Raw genomic sequence first — 25000 nt, 5'->3', positions numbered from 1 at the left:
ACTAGATATACCCTCAGCTTTATATTATTTCTATTATTTTACTTATTTCAGTCACTTGACCGCAGGCATGCTGAGGCATCACCTTTAGTCAAACAAACAGACCACAGGATTTATTCTTTGTAAGCTTAGTACATATTCTTTTGGTTGCCGAGCGATTGGGTAGGGGAGGAACAAACACGCACATACACCATATATGGTGAACTTCTTTGAGTTTCCGTCTACCAATCTCACTGGCAAGGCTTTGGTCTGGTGAGGCTATAGTAGACGAGATTGAACCTAGCATCATGCGTTTGAGAAGCAAGTTTCTTACCACACAGCCACGTGGACGATGAATAATGATGATTTGCGTAAACAATTAAAACAGATGCCTTTTGTGAAATTTCCTACCACATTTACAAGGAGCTAATATTTGTTTCGCTGGTTTGTAGAAGCATTTACAAGTGTGTAACGGTTTTTTTTTTCTTTTCATGTTTGTTTAATCGAATCGTGTGAACATATGGGAAAAGTACATCAACCGTAAATTTTATTGGTGCTTATAATATTCTGAACTGCGAAACAGCTGGTTATATTGATATTGTGATGTGTTATAGCGAATATTTCAGACAGCATCTTGGGTCTTCAAGAAAGCGATCTCTACATTTACACAGATATTAAACAGAGAGTAAATTACAAGTTTTGCCGCACATAAATTTTCTATGAATATTATTCAACTTGTATCGTTCCGATCACAATAACACCAGCATATAACAAATTATTTAGATTTCGTTATTGGGGAATGCCCGTCTTCATTCATCTTTATCCACGAAAAACCTAAACAGCGGCAATAAATAAAACGAAGCAAAATGTAGCAGAATGAACTTCAGCAGGAAGTTTGAGTTCCGCGGTGCCAATGCTTGAGATTCTTTTTCAAATGTAAGCAACAATTTATGATATTTATCATTACTATCTCTAGTGTTGTTATCTTATTTTTATAAGATATTTTCATCGTCTGAAAATTTTAATAACATTTATAATAGTATACATGTATATAACCGTTGTGTATGAAACCCAAGCTATTCTTATTAGTGTTTTTCTTTTATTTGTTTGTTTAAGTATTTTTATAGATTTTCTTCAGCCAACACCGATTTTGATGCTAACACAGTAGAATACAGTACTGAATAATAAAAATCGGCAAAATATATTTTAGAATATCATGGTTGCATAACAAAACGCTTTGTCTCTACAGCTAATTAACATTTTACAGCATCTCTCTCCCCCTCTCTTTCTATCTATTTACTTGTCTATATAAATTTAAATAAGGTTTAAAAAATTGAATATTAATTTGATTAATATCAATTTAATCCAGTTGTCTAGCATATTGAAAAAAATCTGAAGATTCAGAAAAATTATATTACATGCATATAAGAGGCATGAGACCACTAAGATGGCATCCAATATGCTTGATGTACACCCCAAAAGCCTGATCACTAAGAAAAGTTTGTTCTCAAGAAAATTCAGCAAATGCCAGAACGTAAGCGAACAAAACAAATGAAAAGATACAAAATATAATTATTATTCACATACCAAGTTTTATTGTTGCCACTTACATATTACATTTGTAAATGCCCGCAAATCATCAGTGCGACCGTCATAGCAAAATGTGTCCAACAACTTTCTAAGTTGTTGAACAGTTTTATGGTTTGAACTAAGCTTTATTGCCAATTCTTCAACTGATAATGCAGGATTTTCTTCAAGTAATGCCTCAACTGGACGTCCTGTTCGATCTTCATCTTCAAGGCTGAAATCACCACTTCTGAATTTTGCAAAATATCTTCTGCAAGTTTTTTCATTCAAGCATTCTTTCCCATAAACTGGGTGTATTTTTCGTGTCGCTTCGGCTGCAGAGTTTCTTTTTTTGTACTCATAAAGCATTATGTGCCTTAAATGCTCTTTGTATACTTCAATGTTAGAAAGGGTTTTGATCAATGAAAGTTTAATGCTATTATTCTGTAAAATAATATTTAATTAATTTAAATGTACACAAATGCCTAAAAAAATTTTCAATTCCATTAGACATTCTAAAATACTATTAAAAAGCATTCAATTTTAAAAACGGTAAAATCGGACAGAACTTATGGGATAACCTGATATATATCTCGGCTAGTATGTCATCATTCCCAGCTGAGATGACTATCCATTCGTGAAATATCATGGTCCCTCCGCTTAACATACCCGAGTATTTCACAAGACAACTCAAGTACTGCATTTTTAAACGCAGGCCAAGTTGATTCAATATCCGTTTTGTGTGAGATGCCAGGAAGTTCGTTGTTACAGGTTGTTTTAAATGAAGTTAAATTCTCATTGTTCTTCAGCTTCATCACATCCACTTTTCAAGCTGGTCGTGTGTGATTGTTACGAATAGGACTGCTGAGAGCAAAATTCACGTTTGATTGTATCAGTCTACATTCAGACCAACACTACCGAATAGAGAAACATCTTCTCTCATGGAACACGTCACAACTATGTAATCAATGAGATGGTAATATTTTGCACTGGTTGGGTAGTTGGAAAATAGTAATGGTAGTTAAAAATCCATACTCATTGCAAAACGGCAGCAGCAGATTTACACTTGCCAACCCCATGTTTCACTATTACGTCACCCCATATGGACATATCACAACCGACCCGTATAGTGAAATCACCAAGGAGAAGAATTTAACGTGGATGGAGTCACCTCTCAGCTGGCTAAGTAGATCAGAGTAGAACAGCTTTTTGAATATTTCATTTGAGCTTCTGGTTGGAACAGAGCAGTTGGAAATAGTTGCATATTTACTTTTGCCAATGCAGTTACGCAATGACATCAATCTTTCATTAATACCAAAAGAGAGAGAATCAAGTTGTTTCATGAGATCATTTTCAATAGCAAACCCAACATCTGTCTCTTTCTTTACTTCCTGAGGCTTACACGTCCTGAAAAAAGGGTAACTACCATCAACTTACTGTAATTGACTATAGTCCGCTAATTGGTTTCTGAACGACCCGTTATTCCAACGTGTTTTCTTTTTCTTCAAGACACGGGCAACCGAAACGTCCTACTTTTTTATGTTTTCTAGTTGTCTTGAAAAGTTCTCAACTATAAATGTCTTTTGTTTTCTATTTCCCTAATTTTCTAGTGCAGGTGTGGACTGCCAGTCGCTTGCAGTTATTGACAAGAAGCAATGCGAGAGGGCAATTTTTAGGTCGCATTTTCTTGACCCCACCCCACCCCACCTTCGCCATGACAAGAAATCAGTGCCATCCTAAACAGGGCTGCTTTGTTGTGAAATGAGGACTTCAATTATGCAATTATCCGCAGATGTTTTGTAAAGGGGTCAACTACATTTCTGCACCTATGTGCGAAGTTGAAGCTAAGAGGTTCCAGTGACATTCTTCACCTATTCCTATCGCTATCCCTTCATCATCATAGGGTTTGTTGTGTGTGCGTGGTGGGGTACATTCTTTCTATCAAAATATGATGGGAGTATTCACTCATAATATTTTACTGAGCTACCTGCACATAGTGATCATTGCTTGTTCACCACAATGCACACTCCATCCATTAAAAAAACATTTATCTATACTAGTGCACAATGTTTTAAATGTCAGATGCTAAATCGATCGAGATTTGAGATCAGCGTGGTCTTCCCCTAGACTAGTTGCACAAATGCTATAGAGCCCAGACTGTCCTATCAGTAAGTAGATGCTGAGAGTGCACTTGAACTAACAGGAAATACAAATCTGGTTTTCCTTCTCCTAGAGGAGTTGCTCTCACAATGGCTAAGGAGTCCCATCCTCCCCACAAATAGGTAAACCTCAACACGAAAGCCTGCAATGGCGCTTTTCTTTGTACATGTAGTTTACTTTACTTATATGTCTTTGCAAATTTAGATAGCTACGCAAAGTGTTCACTTCCGGATTCTCTCATCCTGTGAAAGTTTCTAGTTCGAATCACACGTGTCTCGAGATGTGCCGAAGATTTTCTATTTTGGATATATTTGGGGTACTTAGGTCTGCTTAGGACTTAGTGCTTGCTTTTTCCGTGGGTATGAGTAAGTATTTCACTTATATCTCGCGTATTTACCACTGAAGAGGAGAAAATTCTTATGAATTAACTCCGAAATTGAACCAATACGGTAATAACGAATTTTTTAGAAATTTCTATCGGTTTGTTTCGAGACACATAAATTATAATGGTTATTGCCAATTTTTGTTTGGGCATATTTGGCATTAGAATTATTATTTTGCCCCTATTTTGTAAATTATATATATATATATATATATATATATATATATATATATATATATATATATATATATATATATATATATTATATATATATATATATATACATAGGGAGAATTCACGAAGAAAACAAAAGACGAAGACAGGTTGTGTAGAAAGCAAACAGATGTATTAGTATAACGCTCGGGAATTGAAAAAGTCTTTAAGGTTTTGAGCCTACGCTCTTCCACAGAAAGGAACACAGAAAGAAACAAAGAGAGCATAAAATGAGTGTAGTGGCTACCGATCTATCATATATGTGTGTGTATGTGTATGTGTGTGTATGTGTATATATGTATGGATATTTATGTATATATATATATATATATATATATATTATATATATATATATATATATTCTTACATTCTTTTTTCTTTCATTCTTCTATTCGATTCAGCCTTGTGGCTGTGGTCTGATTCTCTAAAGGGCGGACAATTTTGTTTTTTACAATTACACAGGCGTTTATTCAGTTGTATTTTAGACAATCAGTGTTTAAGGAAAAATACAGTCTACCAATTCAATGTAATACCAAGTGATCGTAACTATTATTACATAAATTCATCTGCTACAATTTTGCGATCTAGATTTCATAAAAAATCTCATTCATGTAAGTATAGTATGTGTCGTAAGAGGAGTCTAAAAGGGGATTGAGAATCCTCTCCTAGTTAATCCATATTCCTAAAAATTCGGCAAGAAAATGACAAGTGATGGGGGGAAGTTAACACCAAATCTCACCCTAGTACTAAGGTCATGGAATGTGTTTTGATGTAGTGCAATTGAGGTAAAGAGGAGAGAGATAGAGAGTGTAATGATGTGGTGGCGTTGGCTGATTTGAATGCAGCAGTGAAAAATGAGGAAATAGAAAATGTAGTAGGAAAATATTGAGTTCTTGGTTGGAATGAGAGTGAAAGGAGTTGTTGGAAATGTGTATGGAGCACGAGTTGGTGGTGGGGAATAGTCTTTTCGGAAAGTGAGAGAAGAATAAGTACACGTGGTGGAGGGTAGAGGGAGGAAAAGTAGTGGATAAGGCCTTGATATATGTATTGATAAGAGAGTGGTAGGAAGGTTGGTGGATGTGCATGTAATGAGAGGTAAAAGTGGAGGCGTGTTAGATCAATTAGTAGTACAGGGTAAGTTGAAGGTACGCTCAAAATGGAATGCTAGACGAGTGACAGGGAGAAAAGTTGTTGTGAAGGTGAGCGAATGAGTAGGAGAGAGAAAGAAGAGGCGTATGAAGAGAGACTGAAAGGTGAATAGTAACAGGTTAAGAAACGAAAGGTAGGAGATGTGGAGAGGAGTGAAAGTCTTTTAACGAGGCAGTAGTGAGATGTGCTTCTGAGTTATGTAGTGCACGAGTGGTTCGAATGGGTATGAGGAAAGGTAGTGAGTGATGGAATAAGCAGGTGAGGGACGCGGTGGTAGAGAAGAAAAGGGCCTTTGAAGAGTGGTCACAGAAATGGGGTGGAGAGGATCATGATCGCTACAGAGAAGTGCTGGGAAGAGTAAAGAGAGTGGTGATGTAGGCGAAATGTGAGGCGCGTGAAATGCTCGGGAGAAAGTTTAGTGAAACTTTTGTAAGAAGTAAACATGTTTTTGAAAGAGGTACAAAGATTTAGAAAAATGGATGGAGGAAGGAACGAAAGGGTGAAGGATGTAAATGGAAATTTGTTGAGAGGAAGTGAGGATATACGAAGTATATGGGAAGATACAGTCCTATATTTAGGAGATGCATATTATTTAAATTAGTTATATTATTTACATTTGACGGATATTTGTCCTCATCTTGTTTGTTGTTAATACGACGTTTCCCCAAGACATCTGATGAAGGACGCAGGCTATATCAGCCAAAACGTGTTAACAACAAACAAGATGAGGACAAACGTCCGTCAAATGTAAATAATGTAAATAATGTAGTTGGGAAGAATATTTTAGTGAGCTGTTAAATGCGGAGGATGTTGGGGAGGCAAATATAGTGGCTGTAGTTAGAATGAGAAGTATGCCTGTTTTGGGGGAATGGAACTACGGTGCGATTGGAAGAGAGGAGGTGAGGGAACTTTTGCGGAAGATGGCAAACCGGATGGCGTCAGGTATAGATGGGTGTACAGTGGAGTGCCTAAAGATAGGTGGATTGACAGTGAATGAATGTTTAGTGAGGCTTATGAATATTTGTTATATAGCTGGAAATGTACCAAAGGATAAGTACAATGTCTGTTTAGTGTCACTGTACAAGGAGAAAGGGGATAAATGTGTGGAAATGTTAGGGGTTTAAGTCTGTTGTGTGTAGCCCGGCGTGCTAACGGTTCTGCCAGCTCGCCGCCTTTAGGTTGGGTATATAATATAAACAGAAGAAAATGTAATTCTACAAATCTTAGTAACTGTATATGCGATTTAAAAGAAAGGAACAGTAAGTTTGATTTAAAGTGGTCCATTATTAATTACACACCATCGTACAATATTGGCACTTCCATATGTGATCTTTACATGCAAGCAATTTCTTACATAATTATTTCTAAATATTTTATTTTAACGGGATATTTTCAATTTAATGGTGCCAGAAATTTCGGAAGGTATTTAAATACTTTAGTCTTTCATTATAATTGCTTTCCATGTGATATGTAATACGCATATATTTTCTAGATTTAAACGTAACTGATTCTTGTTTTAAACAGGTAAAATCTCTACTTTTCTATATGTCGTAATTTAGAATTCTTATGTCTAGCATTCCTTCTTTACTTATCCACTGACGTCACCAAAAGTTGATTACAAAAATAGCTTTTGCTAGATTAAATTTCTTCTTAGCGTTCATTTTGAATGTGTTCGTGCACTGGTTCACTTTGGATTTAACTAAGTTTGCATCGCTCTGAAAATGTTGTGTTGACAATTATATTCGAAAATATTAATTTCAATATTTTCGATATCAAAATATGTTAATAACACAGAACCAATTGTCGTCTTTTTAAGGAGAATTTTACGATTAAAGATGTGATTGACTCCATACATATTGTTCTTTTCTAATGCTCTGAAATTTCTCGAAATTCTTCTAGATGGCGTTTGGATCTAATACTCATTCCCCAGAAATTTCTTACATGTGTTTTGTAATTGCATAGATTTCTGTCTGATTCTTGGATATAGTTAACATAAATCATTTACAAATGAGTTCCTTATTGACCACACAAACACAGACACGACACACATACACAGAGACACTGATAGACACACACATACAGACACACAGACTCACACATACAAATGTGTGTGAGTGTGTATGAATAACGACAGTGTCTGGCGTTAAAGACTTCCATTTGATGGCTTGTATCGTCCTTAGGCAAGTCTGATGGAATCTTTCTAAAGCCTTGATGTGGTACCGATATGTCACCCAGCGCTTTGAAGAGTACAGGAGAACCGTTAAAGTGCAAGATTCATAGACACTAAGCATGGTATTGAATGTGATACCTCTATCAGAAAACGCACGCTGGCTTTTCAATAATTAGCTTCATTTGAGAATCAAGGGATCCAGCTCTAGAGAGAATGGTGCCATGTTAGAGGAACGAACCAAACACAACTAATCTTGTATCCTAGACGAAGACGTTCGGTTACACACAGGGTTGGCCTGATGGCTGACAAAACATGATCTTTGTTTTTTAGGCAATACAAGCTCTAGAGAACAGATCCAATATAGCTGAAAGTTGAAAAATGGGAGACGTCGCAAGATCGATCGGTTTCGAAACAAATGATCTACAATAGGTGTAAAACATTAGAAGCTCGGAGAATGGAACAATCTCTCAGGAAACGAGCACCCCGTAGATAGGATTTCATTACAATCCCAGGCACTTTTCTGCTTAATATTATTTGTAAGGTCTGCAGTAGAGTCTGTTTGTTAAGGGCATGTCTTGGTAGTCATATAAAATCTCATCACAGTATTTATTGATTGAAGAGGAAGATTCCTGTGCAGAGGTTGCAATTAGCATAAATATATATATATACTAGCAGTATCGCCCGGCGTTGCTCAGGTTTGTAAGGGAAATAACTATAAAGCATTTTTAGAGAGTTATGGAAAAAAAATTATGGTAATTTTTATTTGAGAGTTAAAAAAGGTGGAGTTGCGTCCCCTAGACGGTCTGTGGTTTGGGTTTCTGATTCTCAACCCCATGTCGAATTTATCGATTTTTTTCAGAACTGGGGGAATTTTTCAAAATTTTCGCTGCGTTAGTTTTGAATTATGACATTGGGCTATGTGTGTGTCAAGTTTCATCAGAATCGGTTGAAAGCCGTGGTCAGAGTGAGGGTACGAGAAAACAGACACACAGAAAACGCACAGACAAACTGCCGTTTATATATAGAGAGATAAATTAGAAAAAAAAACCTTTAATCAATTCAAAATGAACAATCAAATTGCAACATCTAGAAAATAACTTATAATAGAAATATTAAAATTAAAATAACAATAATATACCGATGATTAAGTAAATTGCAAAATAATAAAAACGTATATATTTGGTAGAAACCATCCGTATATTATTGATATTTTAATTTTAATATTTCTATTATATGTAATTTTCTACATGGTGTAATTTAATTGTTCATTTTGAATTGATAAAAGTGTCTTTTTCCTAATTTATATATATATATATATATATATATAATATATATATATATATATATATATATATATATATATATTATATTTTGTGAAATTTAATTTAGTATTTCTGAATTGAATTTTTCCCTGTAAGTTAGGTTATATATTCCTTAAAATAATTATATATACATATATATATATATATATATATATATATTTGTTGTGCTAAACTGGCAAAATGACCATTCCGAATATAACAATATATATATATATATAAAGGGAAGCTTTATGAAAATAGACAAAAGACGAAGGCAGGTGGAAAACATCCCTCACTCCCCTTCTCTCTCCCCCTCTCCCTCTTTCCTCCTTCCTCCCCCTCCTCCTCCCCTTCCTTCGCCTCCTCCTCTCTCTCTCCCCCTCCTCTCCTCTTCCCCCCTCTCCTCCCCCTCTTCTCCCCCTCCCCTCTTCTCCTCACTACACCACACGACTTTACACATCACATCATATATGATGTGCCATACTAAAACATACACCAACTAATACATACTAATACGTACTAATACATACTAATACATACTAATACATACACACGTCCAGACCCCTCATACGCACTTATACTCTCTCATACACACACACACACACTTATACATACTAATACGTACTAATACATACTAATACATACTAATACATACACCAACCCCATACATACGCACGTCCAGACCTATCCTACGCACTAATACTCTCTCATACACACACACACACACACACACACACACACTTATACACTACTACATACAACACCACCCTATACATACACCGTCCAGACGCCTCCTACGCACTAATAGCTGGTCATTCAACCCTATTATCAACCCTATTATCTCCCCTTATTTCGCTCTCTCGCGTCTCATGCTCGATCTTTGACCTCTGGCCGAAATCAGATCGCCATGTTGATTCGTTAGTTACTGCACGCATTTTTTTCTCTCCTTTCTGTGTTTTTTTTTTCTCTCTGTGTATCTTTCTGTTGAAGAGCGTAGGCTCGAAACGTTAAAGACTTGTTTTATTTATATTTCCTGAGCGCCATACTAATACAATTGTTTGTTTGTTTTCCACCTGCCTTCGTCTTTTGTCTATTTTCATAAAGCTTCCCGTTATATATTATGCGCTCACGTGGTCTCACTTTCATCCTATATTCTACCAATACCACTATCAACACTTACCTCTACCTTGGATTTTCTTTACCTCTTGGATACTTACCTTTGGCTGCACCTCTCTTTCGCGGATCAAAGTGACTTTACATTGATGTGAAATCCTTAAAAAATATACCACGACGTCTACACATTTCTCACCTTGAACTTGTTCGCATAAACTGTCTCGTTTGTTGTATTTTTAGTTTCTCATATATTACCACTTTTTTTACATTCATTTCATGCTTTCCACATTTTCCTGCATTTTTGTTCTCCTTTCCGTCTTTCTTCCCTCTCGGGATGTCCATACTCTGTTTCCTCTGCCTGCACCCCCATTTTTTTGCCTCCCCCTCTCTCTGCTTCCCTTCTTTATTTCCCTTTTCCGTTTGCCCCGTCTTTTCTACCCCTATCGCTTACTTATCTAGTTTTTTCATACGATTATTATTTTTTTGTTTTTTTGAACGTTTGTTTTTTCCCCTTTTTTCGCTATCCTTTTTTTCTATTTTTTTCATACGATAATTTTTTGTTTTTTTTTTGTTTTTGTTTTTTCGAACGTTTGTTTTTTTTCCGCTATCCCATCATGCCGGATCCTAGGTCCTACCTCCTCACCCTCCATCACCGTTTGAAGGATCATCTCCGTTCTCTTCCTGTATATTGCCTTCAGCCGTCCGTTAATCTCTCTCTACTTCTTTTTAAAAAAACCCGCTTCTCTAGCCATGTCTCTTTCCTAAGCCGCTGCCTACATCACCGACTCATCCCTAAAGGTTTCCGCCTCCACTTCCACCCTGCTCTCCACTCGGATTCTTCCATCTTACACATACTCCGCACCACATCTTACCGCCTTATGCGGGCCACCATTCGCTCCAATCTCTCTAAACTACATGCCATCAACCGCCTCTTCCTCCTGCTTTCTCCACCTTCTTCTCCTCTCTGCCGCCTCTCTATGCTCCAACACGCTACGCTTCATATCCATTTGAATCAACTCTTCCATCAATTTCTTTCTGATACCAAACTTCGTAAACTCCAATCACTCTTCCATTCCACCCTACCCGACGCCACTACCCCAACTCCTCCACCACCCTTCTCCCCTCCCGATAGGCTCCATCCACCCACACCGAACCCCACTGCCCCTCCCTACACCCCCTTCTCCCCTCCCGATAGGCTCCATCCACCTACACCTAACCCTACTGCCCCCCCAACCACCCCACACACACCTCCCCAATCCCTCCCCCTCAGACCTCCACGAGACCTACCACCCCTCCTACTTCTATTCCACCCACCCCTTCTCCACTTCCGTCTGTTGTTACCATTCCCCCCGATCTTCCCCTCTCTGCGGCTGAACGCTCCGTCCTTGGTAGGGGTCTGCGTTTCATCCCCCTCACTCCATCCTGTAAGGAATTCCAGACGCGAGTTGATGTCCACAGCTTTGTGCGCCGTGTCCGGTTGGGTGCGCATTACCACAACTCGCCACCCACACCCAACAAAGAGGACCGCTTCACTGGCCTGGGCCCCGACCATCACCGTGGACGCCTGCCCCTGGCCAGATCCTAGCAGTGGATCTTTTCGCAGGCGCTTGTCAGCGTGCATTGGAACGGTTCAACTTCTCCAGGCGCCAACGCCGCCTCAACATCTCCCCGGCTGAGCTCTTGGCTCTTCGTTCCCTCCAACGGCGCGCTGACATTATCATCAAACCGGCTGACAAGGGTGGAGCTGTAGTGGTGTGGCGCGCGGACCTCTATAGGGCCGAGGCTTTCCGCCAACTCAATGACACCTCCTTCTATTCCCCTCTGCCCTCTAACCCCACACGTAGCTACCAACAGACGGTATCCTCTACTGTCCGCGACCTCATCTCGTCCTTCCGTCTCCCCCGCACCGTATCCAACCTAATTGTGCGAACCCCACGTACCCCCACCATTTACTTCCTCCCAAAATCCACAAACCCAACAACCCTGGCCGCCCCATCGTCTCCGCCTGTAACTGCCCCACGGAGCTCATCTCTAAATACCTCGACCGTGTCCTTGCCCCCTAGTGGCATCTCTTCCCTCCCACATCCACGATACCAACCATGCTCTCCGGCTTTTCAACTCTTTCTCCTTTCCTCCCGGCTCCTCCAAAATCCTTTTTACTATGGACATCCAAAGCCTCTATACTGTCATCCCTCACCACGAAGGACTGCAGGCCCTTCGACACTTTCTTGACCTCCGCTCTAACCCTGTACCTGACACCTCCACACTCATTCGTCTGGCCGAACTTGTCCTTACTCTGAACTGCTTCTCGTTCGCGGGCGAGTTCTACCATCAGATCTCGGGAGTGGCCATGGGAACGCGAATGGGCCCCAACTAAGCGAACCTGTTCGTTGGCTATGTTGAGGCCCAAATATTCTCTAATTTCACTGGTCCCACTCCTGAACTATATGGTCGTTACATTGACGACATTATCGGTGCCACCTCACTCTCCCGTGAACATCTAGATTCCTTCCTCTCTTTCGTCCAATCTTTCCATCCAGCCCTCCACTTCACTTCCACTATCTCCAATACCTCTGTCTCCTTCCTCGACATTTCGGTTAGCATTCTTCACTCCACTCTTACCACCTCCATTTACTACAAACACACAGACTCACACTCATACCTCAACTTCTCTTCCTCCCACCCAGAACACACCAAGCTTTCCATCCCCTATTCCCAATTCCTCCGTCTACGTAGGCTCTGTAGTGACGACCATGACTTTGAGACTCAGTCTCAACGTATGGCTCACCACTTCACCCTACGTGGATACCCCCTCACCACTATCCACACCGCCCTTGCCAGAGCACGGTCCGTGGACCGTGTATCTGCTCTCTCTCCCCGAACCCGACCTGTAGTCTCCCGCCTCCCTTTCCCCTCACTTACCACCCCACGACCCTACGTCTCCAACGCACCATTCTTCGAGCTTTCCGTCATCTCCAGTCCGACCCGTCCACTTCACACCTCTTCCCTAACCGACCCCTCCCCTCTTTCAAACGAGCCCACAACCTTCGAGACCTTTTGGTCCATAGCTCCTTCCCTGACCCTACCTCCCAACCCGGCTCGTTCCCCTGCTCCTGCCCACGTTGCCGCACTTGCCCTTACCTCTCCAACACCACCCGCCTCACTAGCACCCACCATCGACCCTATCCCATCATCCACTCCTTCACCTGCACCTCCAGCAATATTATCCATTGCGTCTCTTGCTCTCTCTGCAATTCCTTGTACATCGGACAAACGGGACGCCGCTTGGCTGACCGGTTCGCGGAACACCTTCGTGACATCCACCTTGCGAACGACACACCGGTCTCAAGCCATTTCCGCTCCACCGGTCACTCCTTGCAACACCTATCTGTGTTCGGTTTGTCCTTACACAGAGGCCATCCGGATTCCCGTTTGCGCCGTGAACAGGAATTAATCTTCTCTCTTCGCTCTTATACGCCATTTGGTCTCAACTCTCCCCGCCTCCTCATCTAAACCCCCTCTCCCCCTCCTCACCTATCCTTCCCCCCGACCCCTACTTCTTCAGTCCTTCATCCTTTCACCCCTACTCCCCTTCCCTTCTTCTCCCTCCCTCCTTCCCTCTTCCCCTTCCCTCTGCTCCCTCACTCCCCTTCTCTCTCCCTCTCTCCCTCTTTCCCTATTCCTCCCCCTCCTCCTCCCCCTCCTCTCCTCTTCCCCCTCTCTTCCCCCTCTTCTTCCCCTCCCCTTCTTCCCCCCTCTTCTCCCCCCCTCTTCTCCTCACTACACCACACGACTTTACACATCACATCATATATGATGTGCCATACTAATACATACACCAACCCCATACATACGCACGTCCAGACCTATCCTACGCACTAATACTCTCTCATACACACACACACACACACACACACACCCTTATACATACTAATACATACACCAACCCTATACATACACACGTCGAGACCCCTCCTACGCACTAATAGCTGGTCATTCAACCCTATTATCAACCCTATTATCTCCCCTTATTTCGCTCTCGCGTCTCATGTTCGATCTTTGACCTCTGGCCGAAATCAGATCGCCATGTTGATTCGTTAGTTACTGCACGCATTTTTTTTCTCTCCTTCTTTCTGTGTTTTTTTTCTCTCTGTGTATCTTTCTGTTGAAGAGCGTAGGCTCGAAACGTTAAAGACTTGTTTTATTTATATTTCCTGAGCGCTATACTAACACAATTGTTTGTTTGTTTTCCACCTGCCTTCGTCTTTTGTCTATTTTCATAAAGCTTCCCGTTATATATATATATATATATATATATATCAAAAATATTAAATTTCTAAATATCTCATAGAGATATGTACGGTGGTGGAGCGATAGGGTGGTTGTATACTGTCAACGTAACGTGACAGTAGGGGATTACACACTGCTGTTTAGCCCTAGGAAGCATCGACGCTTCCTGTCGGCTTCGACACATTTCCTGTGTCCTTATATATTTACGAAGGGGGAGACAAATACCCCCAACAGCTAGGCCCGCAACTAGAGACACGCATGTTTCAGGGTCTTTGCCCATCATCGTTCTAGAGTAGCAGAAGCCTGCTAGCTGAATATATCTGTCTCGACTTCGTAAATATATATATCTAATTTTCAGTGAAATTTATTCACTGATCACCAGAATCAGAAATATTAAATTTCTAAATATCTCATAGAGATACTGTCACGTTAATATCTCATAGAGATACTGTCACGTTAATATCTCATAGAGATACTGTCACGTTAATATCTCATAGAGATACTGTCACGTTAATATCTCATAGAGATACTGTCACGTTAATATCTCATAGAGATACTGTCACGTTAAGTTGACAGTATACAATCACTCTATCGCCCCACCACCGTACATATCTCTATGAGATATTTAGAAATTTAATACTTCTGATTTTGGTGAACAGTGAATAAACTTAACTGAAAATTATATATATATATTTACCAAGTCGAGACAGATATCTTCAGCTAGAAGGGATCTGCGGCTGGCGGTTTTTGTGTCGGTTATTTTGTGTTACGGTTATTGTGTATCGCGGTTGTGAGTTCGAATTCGTTGGTGAAAGCTGTTACGGCGTGGTGAATTGTTGGAGTTTTTGTTGGGTATGCAAGCCCAAACTTATGCGGGAGCAGCATGCAAGGGCCTGGCTGCAAGCGAAATGCAGTTGGAGGAAGTGGTCGTCGAGAAAGAGAGTTTGAAGAAATACTTCAACAGCTTCAAGAAGGAGGGTGATTGCCTGAGGGTCACATCACCTGAAGACGAAGCGAAAGAAGCAGAGAAGCGTATTATAACATACAGAACGTGGAGCGTGGCTTCGAAGAGAATAGAAGTGGCAGAGGTGGAAGAAATCGAGAGGTTTCTACAGGAAATTGAAGGAGAAACTACCTTTTACAATAGAAGTAGAAAATACGCAACAGTAGTTATTCATTTTGAAAACGAAGATGAAGTGAAGAGGAACGCCACGAAAATATTGAAAACTGAAAAATGGGTGTTACTACCTATGTTACTACCTAGCTATTGTGGAATTAGAGCAGTAAGAATACGAATCAGTAAAATTTCACCGAAACTGAACATGGAAAGAATTGTAGCGGCAATAGTATTCAACTGCAAAGAGAGCGTCGGCATACTGAAGGTGGAAATGTCGAAAGAAGTGAAGTGGTGGGGTTATGCGGTGCAGGCTTTGGTTCACATAACCATGCCATACCTGTATAACATCCTAGAGGAGTTGGTGTTCCCCGACGAGACACGTCTCCGAGTCGAGGTGGAGGGGAGACCCCCTCTGTGCTACAAATGCAAAATTAGAGGCCATATGAAGGATATGTGTCCGCTAAGAGAAGTACAAGAGAAGACGATATCACTGGAGACTTTGACAGAGGAGTTACAAAAGGCGAATGTGGAATTGCAAGCAGAAGAGTAAATCGTAACTACAGATAATGTGGAAAGTGGTGACGAGTTGGTGAAGGAGAAAGAAAAGGAAAGAACAGCAGAAAAAGAGGATACGAAGAGAACACGGGTGGAATCACCACCAAAAGCACAAAAAAAAGAAAAGGTTAAAAAGAAGTCTACCGACGAGATAGAGGATCGAACGCACGAAGAGAAAGATACAGAAACGAAAGTGAGTGAAGTTTCAAATTGGCAGGTAGGGGAAGAATGGGAAAGAAGAAAGGAAGAACAACTGAAAAGATGTAAGGAAGAAATCTTAAAGCTATAATGTTGTACATGAAGGACAAGGAAATTGAGAAGAAGTCGACAAATATGAAAAGTCTAATTAGAGTGAAGTTGAACCCGAAGATATTTGATGGCCAAGTGAAGGCGGCGATTGTAGAAGGAGAGACAGTAATGACACTGAAAAGGTGTATACAACTGTATGCGTAATGCAATACATTCGGTATGACTGATTGCCAGGTATTATAGAACAGGAGAAGTTACTCGAGTACATGACGGATGAACGCCCTGAATAACACAATTGTAATTGTAAATGAAACTTCGAGCTTTGGGGGTCTCGTAAGACATTCCATTTAATTCATTACAAATAATTCATTGCCATACCATCCTTTTTGTATTTTTTTTATTATATGTACCCCATATCCTGTATTGTTATGTCTCCTCTTAATTCGGGCCATTGTGCCTATAATAAAGATTTAATCTTCAGCTAGCAGGCTTCTGCTAATCTAGACCGATGATAGGCAAAGACCCTGAAACATGCGTGTCTCTAGATGCAGGCCTAGCTGTTGGGGGTATTTGTCTCCCCTTCGTAAATATATAAGGACACAGGAAATGTGTCGAAGCCGACAGGAAGCGTCGATGCTTCCTAGGGCTAAACAGCGGTGGTGTAATCCCCTACTGTCACGTTAAGTTGACAGTATATATATATAGAAATATATATATATATATATATATAAATAATAAATATTAGGGAATAAATCCAAATTTACAGGGAAAAAATCAGATTTAGGATTAAATCCAATTTTATAGTAAAATATTATAAAATATTATTAGAGACAAAACCACTATTTTGCAAAACAAACAAGGAAAGACTTAATCAATACATAAAATTTTAATAAATAGTCAAAAAAACCGCCACTACAATAGTTTCTTGTCTTGATCGACAATCTTCAGGTGGACTTCCAATAAGTCAGTTTCAAATTATGAAGTGAAATTAACTTCTTAGCCGTTAAAAAAATCAAACCAAAATTACGTTACCATAGAAATATAACTTATGTAAAAAAAGAATACGCGCCATGGAAAGTAAACGTCATTTAAAATTATGAATGGAGAAATAGAATAAATGGAACTAAAAACTATATCGTGGGCTAGCGTTGCTTGGAATTGGGAATGGAATAGTGTAGTAGTAAGGCAGGCATCGAGAATAGATTTGGGTTACTGCAAGTTGTTTGTTAGAGCTGCTAAGATGAGCTAAAGCTCATAATTGTATATAATAATTTATTATGGTAGTTTTATTAAAGAATCCATTCATAATAAATTTTTTTTAAGTAGTGTTGGTTTGCCACGTGGATATAGTTTTTAGTTCCATTTATTCTATTTCTCCATTCATAATTTTAAATGACGTTTACTTTCCATGGCGCGTATTCTTTTTTTACATAAGTTATATTTCTATGGTAACGTAATTTTGGTTTGATTCTTTTAACGGCTAAGAATTTAATTTCACTTCATAATTTGAAACTGACTTATTGGAAGTCCACCTGAAGATTGTCGATCAAGACAAGAAACAATTGTAGTGGCGGTTTTTTTGACTATTTATTAAAATTTTATGTATTGATTAAGTCTTTCCTTGTTTGTTTTGCAAAATAGTGGTTTTGTCTCTAATAATATTTTATATATATATATATATATAAATAATAAATATTAGGGAATAAATCCAAATTTACAGGGAAAAAATCAGATTTAGGATTAAATCCAATTTTATAGTAAAATATTATAAAATATTATTAGAGACAAAACCACTATTTTGCAAAACAAACAAGGAAAGACTTAATCAATACATAAAATTTTAATAAATAGTCAAAAAAACCGCCACTACAATTGTTTCTTGTCTTGATCGACAATCTTCAGGTGGACTTCCAATAAGTCAGTTTCAAATTATGAAGTGAAATTAACTTCTTAGCCGTTAAAAAAATCAAACCAAAATTACGTTACCATAGAAATATAACTTATGTAAAAAAAGAATACGCGCCATGGAAAGTAAACGTCATTTAAAATTATGAATGGAGAAATAGAATAAATGGAACTAAAAACTATATCGTGGGCTAGCGTTGCTTGGAATTGGGAATGGAATAGTGTAGTAGTAAGGCAGGCATCGAGAATAGATTTGGGTTACTGCAAGTTGTTTGTTAGAGCTGCTAAGATGAGCTAAAGCTCATAATTGTATATAATAATTTATTATGGTAGTTTTATTAAAGAATCCATTCATAATAAATTTTTTTTAAGTAGTGTTGGTTTGCCACGTGGATATAGTTTTTAGTTCCATTTATTCTATTTCTCCATTCATAATTTTAAATGACGTTTACTTTCCATGGCGCGTATTCTTTTTTTACATAAGTTATATTTCTATGGTAACGTAATTTTGGTTTGATTCTTTTAACGGCTAAGAATTTAATTTCACTTCATAATTTGAAACTGACTTATTGGAAGTCCACCTGAAGATTGTCGATCAAGACAAGAAACATTGTAGTGGCGGTTTTTTGACTATTTATTAAAATTTTATGTATTGATTAAGTCTTTCCTTGTTTGTTTTGCAAAATAGTGGTTTTGTCTCTAATAATATTTTATATATATATATATATATATAATATATATATATAGAGAGAGAGAGAGAGAGAGAGAGAGAGACGACAGGGTACCAAAAAGAAAACGTAATTTTGCAATATTCTGGTTTACATTACCTTTTGCATGTTTATACATGTTTATACATTTAACACCTTCAAATTATTCTCCATATGAAGCAGTCGTGGTACTCTTATGAAATGATGCCTTTTAAAGAATTTTGCTTAATAATTATTCAATTGTTGACGGCTCAAGGAGGCTTGAAATTCCTTTTGTGATTGTAGAAACGAAGAAAATTGTTTACTCTTTACTCATTTTACTATTTTACTTGTTTCAGTCATTTGACTGCAGCTTTGCCGGAGAACCGCCTTTAGTCGAGACAATCGATCTCAGGACTTATTTGTTGTAAGACTAGTATTATCCCATCGGTCTCTTGTGCCGAACCGCTAAGTTACGGGGATGAAAACACACCACCAGTGGTTGTCAAGTAATGTTGCGCGGACAAACACAGACGCACAAACACACACACACACTCACACACACACACACACACACACACACACACATACATAAATATATATATATATATGACGGGGTTCTTTCAGTTTCCGTCTACCAAATCCGCTCACAAGGCTTTGGTCGGCTCGGGTCTATAGTAGAAGACACTTGCCCAAGGTTCAACGCAGTGGGACTGGACTCCGAGCTATGTGGTTGGTAAGCAAGCTACTTACCACACAGCCACTCCTGCGCCTGTTTATTTAGTAATTTTTGTAAACATAGACAAGTAGGTTATCAATAAGTTTCTTATGCTAATGATTACACTTATAATATTTCTACTGCTACTTATAATAAGATACGTGCTTCGAATCAGTACCATTCCTTTGGGAACAGAGATAGGCCTTCTTCCATTGTCTTAGTATTTTCATCTGGAATCTTGAAGATAATAATAATAATATAATAATAATAATAATAATAATAATAATAATAATAATAATAATAATAATAATAAAGGCGGCTGGACGTGACAGAGGATGGGCGTATTTTTACGATGCTCTGAACTGGCAACAGCGAACCCAGCAGGACAACTGAAAAAAACAACTGTAGAAAACTGGAAGATCTACTTTTTTCTGTAAGTAATTTGAATTTCCCTCAAAATAAGTAAAAAAAAAACTTACATATCTACAGCTCGTACAAACGTACACCTAACAAGAAAAATTAGAAACATAAATATCTCCAATTCTGTGTGAACATTTACATTTAGTCGTCTCTCATGACTATAAGAATGTGTAAAATTGCCTTTTAAATTACCTTTTATTGTAACAACACAATTAAATGCATGATAAAAAGTTGTGGAATTAAGCACCTACTAATATATACATACAACTGAATTCAGAAATATAAAAAATATATACATAACATTGAACTCAGAAAGTTATTTTTCAAAAAAAAAAATCATCGACGAAAACATCAGATAATGTGTGAGTGAGTATACATATACATATACATATGCATGTGGTGAGGAAGGAAAAAAAAAGAGAAAGAAAAAAAAAAAATAAATAAATAAATGTAAACAGGTTTGACCTTTTACTGACCATTAACGTCCTTTGTCTCCACCATCTACCGTAGCTATTTATAGACCCAAAGAACATGAATTCTTTAACCAACCATTCTCCCACACAATGGAGTGTTGATGGTGGCTGTGGCTACACATAAAACAATGTCATTGATGATGATGATGGTGATGGTGATGTTGCTGGTGATGGTGATGGTGGTGAAGGTGATAGTAATAACAATAATAACTGACAGATCCCGTCTTTTTCCCTTTCTTTTCGTTTCCTTCTCCGCATTTTATTCTCATTATTTCGAACTAATACAGACACAGTGAGCCTTGAAGAAAGGAAGAGGAGGAAAAAAAAAATTTTTTTCGGAGATAAAACTATCAACAAAAAAAACACAGACGAATATAGATCTGCTAGTCTTAAGAAGCGGCGCTATGAGCAATGCTTACATGTAGTGAACCCTAAACTGACAGATCCATCTCCTAATATAAGAATGGATGCTCGTCGTGCTTCAAGGTCCACAAATCAAACAATAAACCGCATTGGTCATTGCGCGGATTACAAAAGACCACGTACCCGAAAATTGAACCAAATTCTGATTGAAAAATCAGCTACTCGATCAAATCTTCCCAACACACAGGAGCTGGACGTACCCCACAACCGGAATATTCCAACAGATGGCCATCCATGCTCATCACCAAATAATCAAAAAGAAAAAGAAGGAGAAATGGTCTAGGGAAGATAATAAAGAAGTTCTTGAGGCCTTCTACCATGCCATATATTTCCCCACAGATAAGTCTAGCACTGTACAAGCATATTTAAACTGGAGACAGAAACACCCTGAAGTAAGACCCTACATAGACAGTAACAAACTTGCCAACGTCAGAAGAAACATTATAAAAAAAAAATTACTGACTGAAGTAGAGATTGATCAGGTTAGACAAGCAATATCGGATAAAATGAACGAAGCTGCAGCTAGAGAAGATAATACAGAGGAAATAATTATAGACCAGCCCAGGGCTGATAAAAACGAAGAGAGGATTGAAAGAGTTAGTATAAGTGATAGGCAATGTGAAATACTCCCTGAACCAATCATAAACACTAAGACAGATGAGCATCAAATAGATAAAGAAAGTCACACAAATATTGACCCAACAGAACTACATGAGCTAAAAAATCAAATCATGATTGAATGGCTGAAAATTAAAGAAACCAGCATGGATGAACGTGATACACTTCCTAAAATCCGTAACTCTAACCAAAACATGAAAATAATTGGTAAAATCCGGCTTGCAGTTAAGGATATAATTTCAACTAATGATGTTGATATCACAAACCTCAACCACCTATACTATGCATCCGCGAAAATCTCAACGATCCTATGTGGTGTAAAGATTAGAAAACGGCAACATTCCCACAAAAAGCCTTCTTGGCAAGAGCGTCTGCAACAACAAATTAAAATATTTAGATCTGACATTGAATATTTGAAAAACCTTAAGGCTCACAAGACTACCAAACCTACAAAAACCCCAAAATTACTGAAAAAATACAATATGAAAACTATACTTGATATTGATGCCACCAAAGAAACCATCAAACAAAAGGTATCTGCCAAAGCTGCCCGCATAGCGAGGTATGAAAAGCGTGTTAGATTTTTCAAGGACAACAACGTGTTCAAAAATACCAAGAATTTTTACTGGAAGATAGGAAAAACAGCGTTTACTGCAAGGTCTGTACCATCAAAAGAAGGAGTACAGGGATTTTGGAATAAAATCTGGGCAGAAGAAAAAACACACAACGAAATGGCCCCCTGGATTGACAGAATATCTACAGAACTGGACCCCTTAGAAGAGCAAAAGTGGGAGGGTGTCATGGTAGAAGATATAAGATCTGCTCTCAGGAGGTCAAGCAAATGGAAAACTCCAGGAAAGGATAAAATTCCTAACTTCTGGCTGAATGCCTTCTCAGAGAGCCATGAACTGCTAACAGAACTGTACAATGATGTTTTGCAACACCCTAGTAGGATGCCTCCTTGGCTAGTTAATGGGTTAACATTCCTGCTTCCAAAAAGTGAAGAAACAAATGAACCAAAAAACTATAGACCCATAACCTGCTTAACAACTATGTACAAAACACTAACATCTGTCCTGACGGAATATACCTATAGTTTGTTAACAGACAGCAGCATATTCCCTAATGAACAGAAAGGATGTAAACGTGGATACTACGGCTGTAAAGACCAACTACTCATCAATAAGATGATATTAGAAGATTGTCACAAACGACACAAAAACTTATCAATAGCCTGGATAGACTATAAAAAGGCTTTTGATAGCCTACCACATAGCTGGATTAGGAAATGCCTGGAAATGTATAAGATAGCACCTACTCTGCGAAACTTCTTGACTGTAAGTATGAGATCATGGAGAACTACACTAACTCTGAACAGTGACAATGAATCCCTAAATGCTGGCGATGTAAAAATTCCGTGTGGCATTTTCCAGGGTGACTCACTGTCACCACTCCTCTTTTGTTTATCCTTAATACCTCTCTCAAAGCTGCTCAATGACGTGCAGTACGGGTATAAAATGTTTGATAAAAATATAAATCATCTCGTTTACATGGATGATTTAAAGCTTTTTGCAAAAAATTATCAACAACTCAAGGGCTTACTAGCGATAGTCAAACAATTCAGTGACGACATCAGAATGAAATTCGGCCTCGATAAATGTGCAAAGGCTACCTTTATCAAAGGAAAAATGACAGAAACATCTAACGTTAACCTTGACCAACAGAATGTCATAAAAGAACTAGACCCAGCAGAGAGCTACAAGTACCTAGGGGTAATTGAAGGGGACAGAATAAGGCATTCGGAGATGAAGGAAAGGATCAGGAGAGAATGCTATCGAAGAGTGAGAGCAATACTCAAGACAGAGCTGAATGCAAGAAACAGGATCGAAGCGATCAATGCTTTAGCCATACCAGTCGTGACTTACAGTTTCAATATTGTTAACTGGTCAATTACTGAAATATGTCAGCTCGACAGAAAAATAAGGAAACTGTTGACAATGCATAGAATGCACCACCCTAAGGCAGATACAGAACGACTCTATCTGCCAAGAAAAGAGGGAGGCCGTGGTCTTTTGCAACTGGCAATAACAATGAAGATTGCTACAATTGGCCTAGACACCTACCTGAAAAACTCTGAGGACTGGATGTTAAAACTTGTCTCAAAACATGAAAACAAGAAAGCATCATACTCAGTCACAAAACAGGCAAAGGAATATCTAAGTGAATTCCGAATACAACCAATTTCGGAATTAGAGATAGATATACAAGAAACAAGCACTGAAAAAGCTAGGCGCATGAAAACCCGTGCCAAAACTGCGGCCTTAGATATTCTGAATAATAAATGGCAAACAAACCTCTCTATGGTAAATACCCAAAGAGAGCGAATAATGCAGATATCGACAAAGCCCTGACCCATCAATGGCTAATGGCCTCTGGCTTAAAATCTGAAACAGAGGGGTTTATCATAGCAGCTCAAGATCAATGCCTACCAACAAGAAACTACCAGGCCATCATATTAAAGAACGGCAGTAGCCCAACATGTCGTGTATGCCGACAACAAAATGAAACCATTGACCATGTTGTCTCCAAATGCAGTCTTCTAGCGCCTACAGAGTACCTCAGTAGGCATGATAGAGCTGCACAATATATTCACTGGGTAATTTGCAAAAACCTGGATTTGCCCCATGAAAAAAACTGGTGGGAACACAATCCACCTCCTGTGCTTGAAAATGACCACATCTCACTCCTCTGGAACTTCACCATTCAAACTGACAGGAAGATAGATGCAAATAGGCCAGACATTATATTGAAAGACTTCAGACAAAGAACATGCCTCCTCATTGATATGACTGTCCCAATCGATATAAACGTATCTGTCAAGACCTACCAAAGCCTGAGCAAATATAAAGATCTTGAAATAGAAATCAGCAAAATGTGGAAACTGAAGACTAAAACAATACCTGTTGTCATGGGTGCTCTGGGAATGATAGCGAAAGGGACTGATTGCTACCTAACTCAGATACCAGGAAACCCCAAAATGGCAGAAATTCAAAAGATAGTGCTCATGGGAACTGCTCATATCCTACGCAAAATACTCTCTATGTAATCCCAAGGTTTAAAACAAACTTTTTTGTTTATTTATTTATTTATTTATTTTTTTATGTATTAGACATTCACTAGTACAACACCAAAAAAAAAGAAAAAAACCCCATATATGGCACAGAACTTCCAACCTGTTGTCTCTTGAGGTCTCTGGGTGAGACTTGGAGCCAACTTGTACAACATAAAGCAAAAGTCAAACATAGAATAATAATAATAAAACTGGTGGGAACACAATCCACATCCATGCTTGAAAATGACCACATCTCACTCCTCTGGACTTCATCATTCAAACTGACAGGAAGATAGATGCAAATAGGTCAAACATTATATTGAAAGACTTCAGACAAAGAACATGCCTCCTCATTGATATGACTGTCCCATCGATATAAACGTATCTGTCAAGACCTACCAAAA

At 38.6% G+C, this 25000-nt stretch overlaps 1 protein-coding gene across 3 annotated transcripts in view; it reads left to right on the top strand.

Moving 5' to 3' along the window:
• Positions 1-458: 458 nt before the first annotated feature.
• The window catches only part of LOC115221629 (beta-1,3-galactosyltransferase 1-like), a 41120-nt gene continuing 16578 nt past the window's right edge, over positions 459-25000 (top strand). The window contains exons 1-2 of one of the 3 annotated variants that reach the window (XR_004999824.1): positions 459-912; positions 19192-19379. The gene's annotated coding sequence lies outside the window, so the exon portion shown is untranslated. Of the gene's footprint in view, positions 913-19191; positions 19380-19941; positions 19984-25000 lie in introns of those variants that run through there. The other 2 variants (XM_029791864.2, XM_036504320.1) reach the window with 2 other exon arrangements.

The sequence above is a fragment of the Octopus sinensis genome, linkage group LG1 (genome assembly GCF_006345805.1).
Source record: "Octopus sinensis linkage group LG1, ASM634580v1, whole genome shotgun sequence".
Lineage (NCBI taxonomy): Eukaryota > Metazoa > Mollusca > Cephalopoda > Octopoda > Octopodidae > Octopus > Octopus sinensis.
This window is presented reverse-complemented; position numbering and strand designations above follow the sequence as displayed.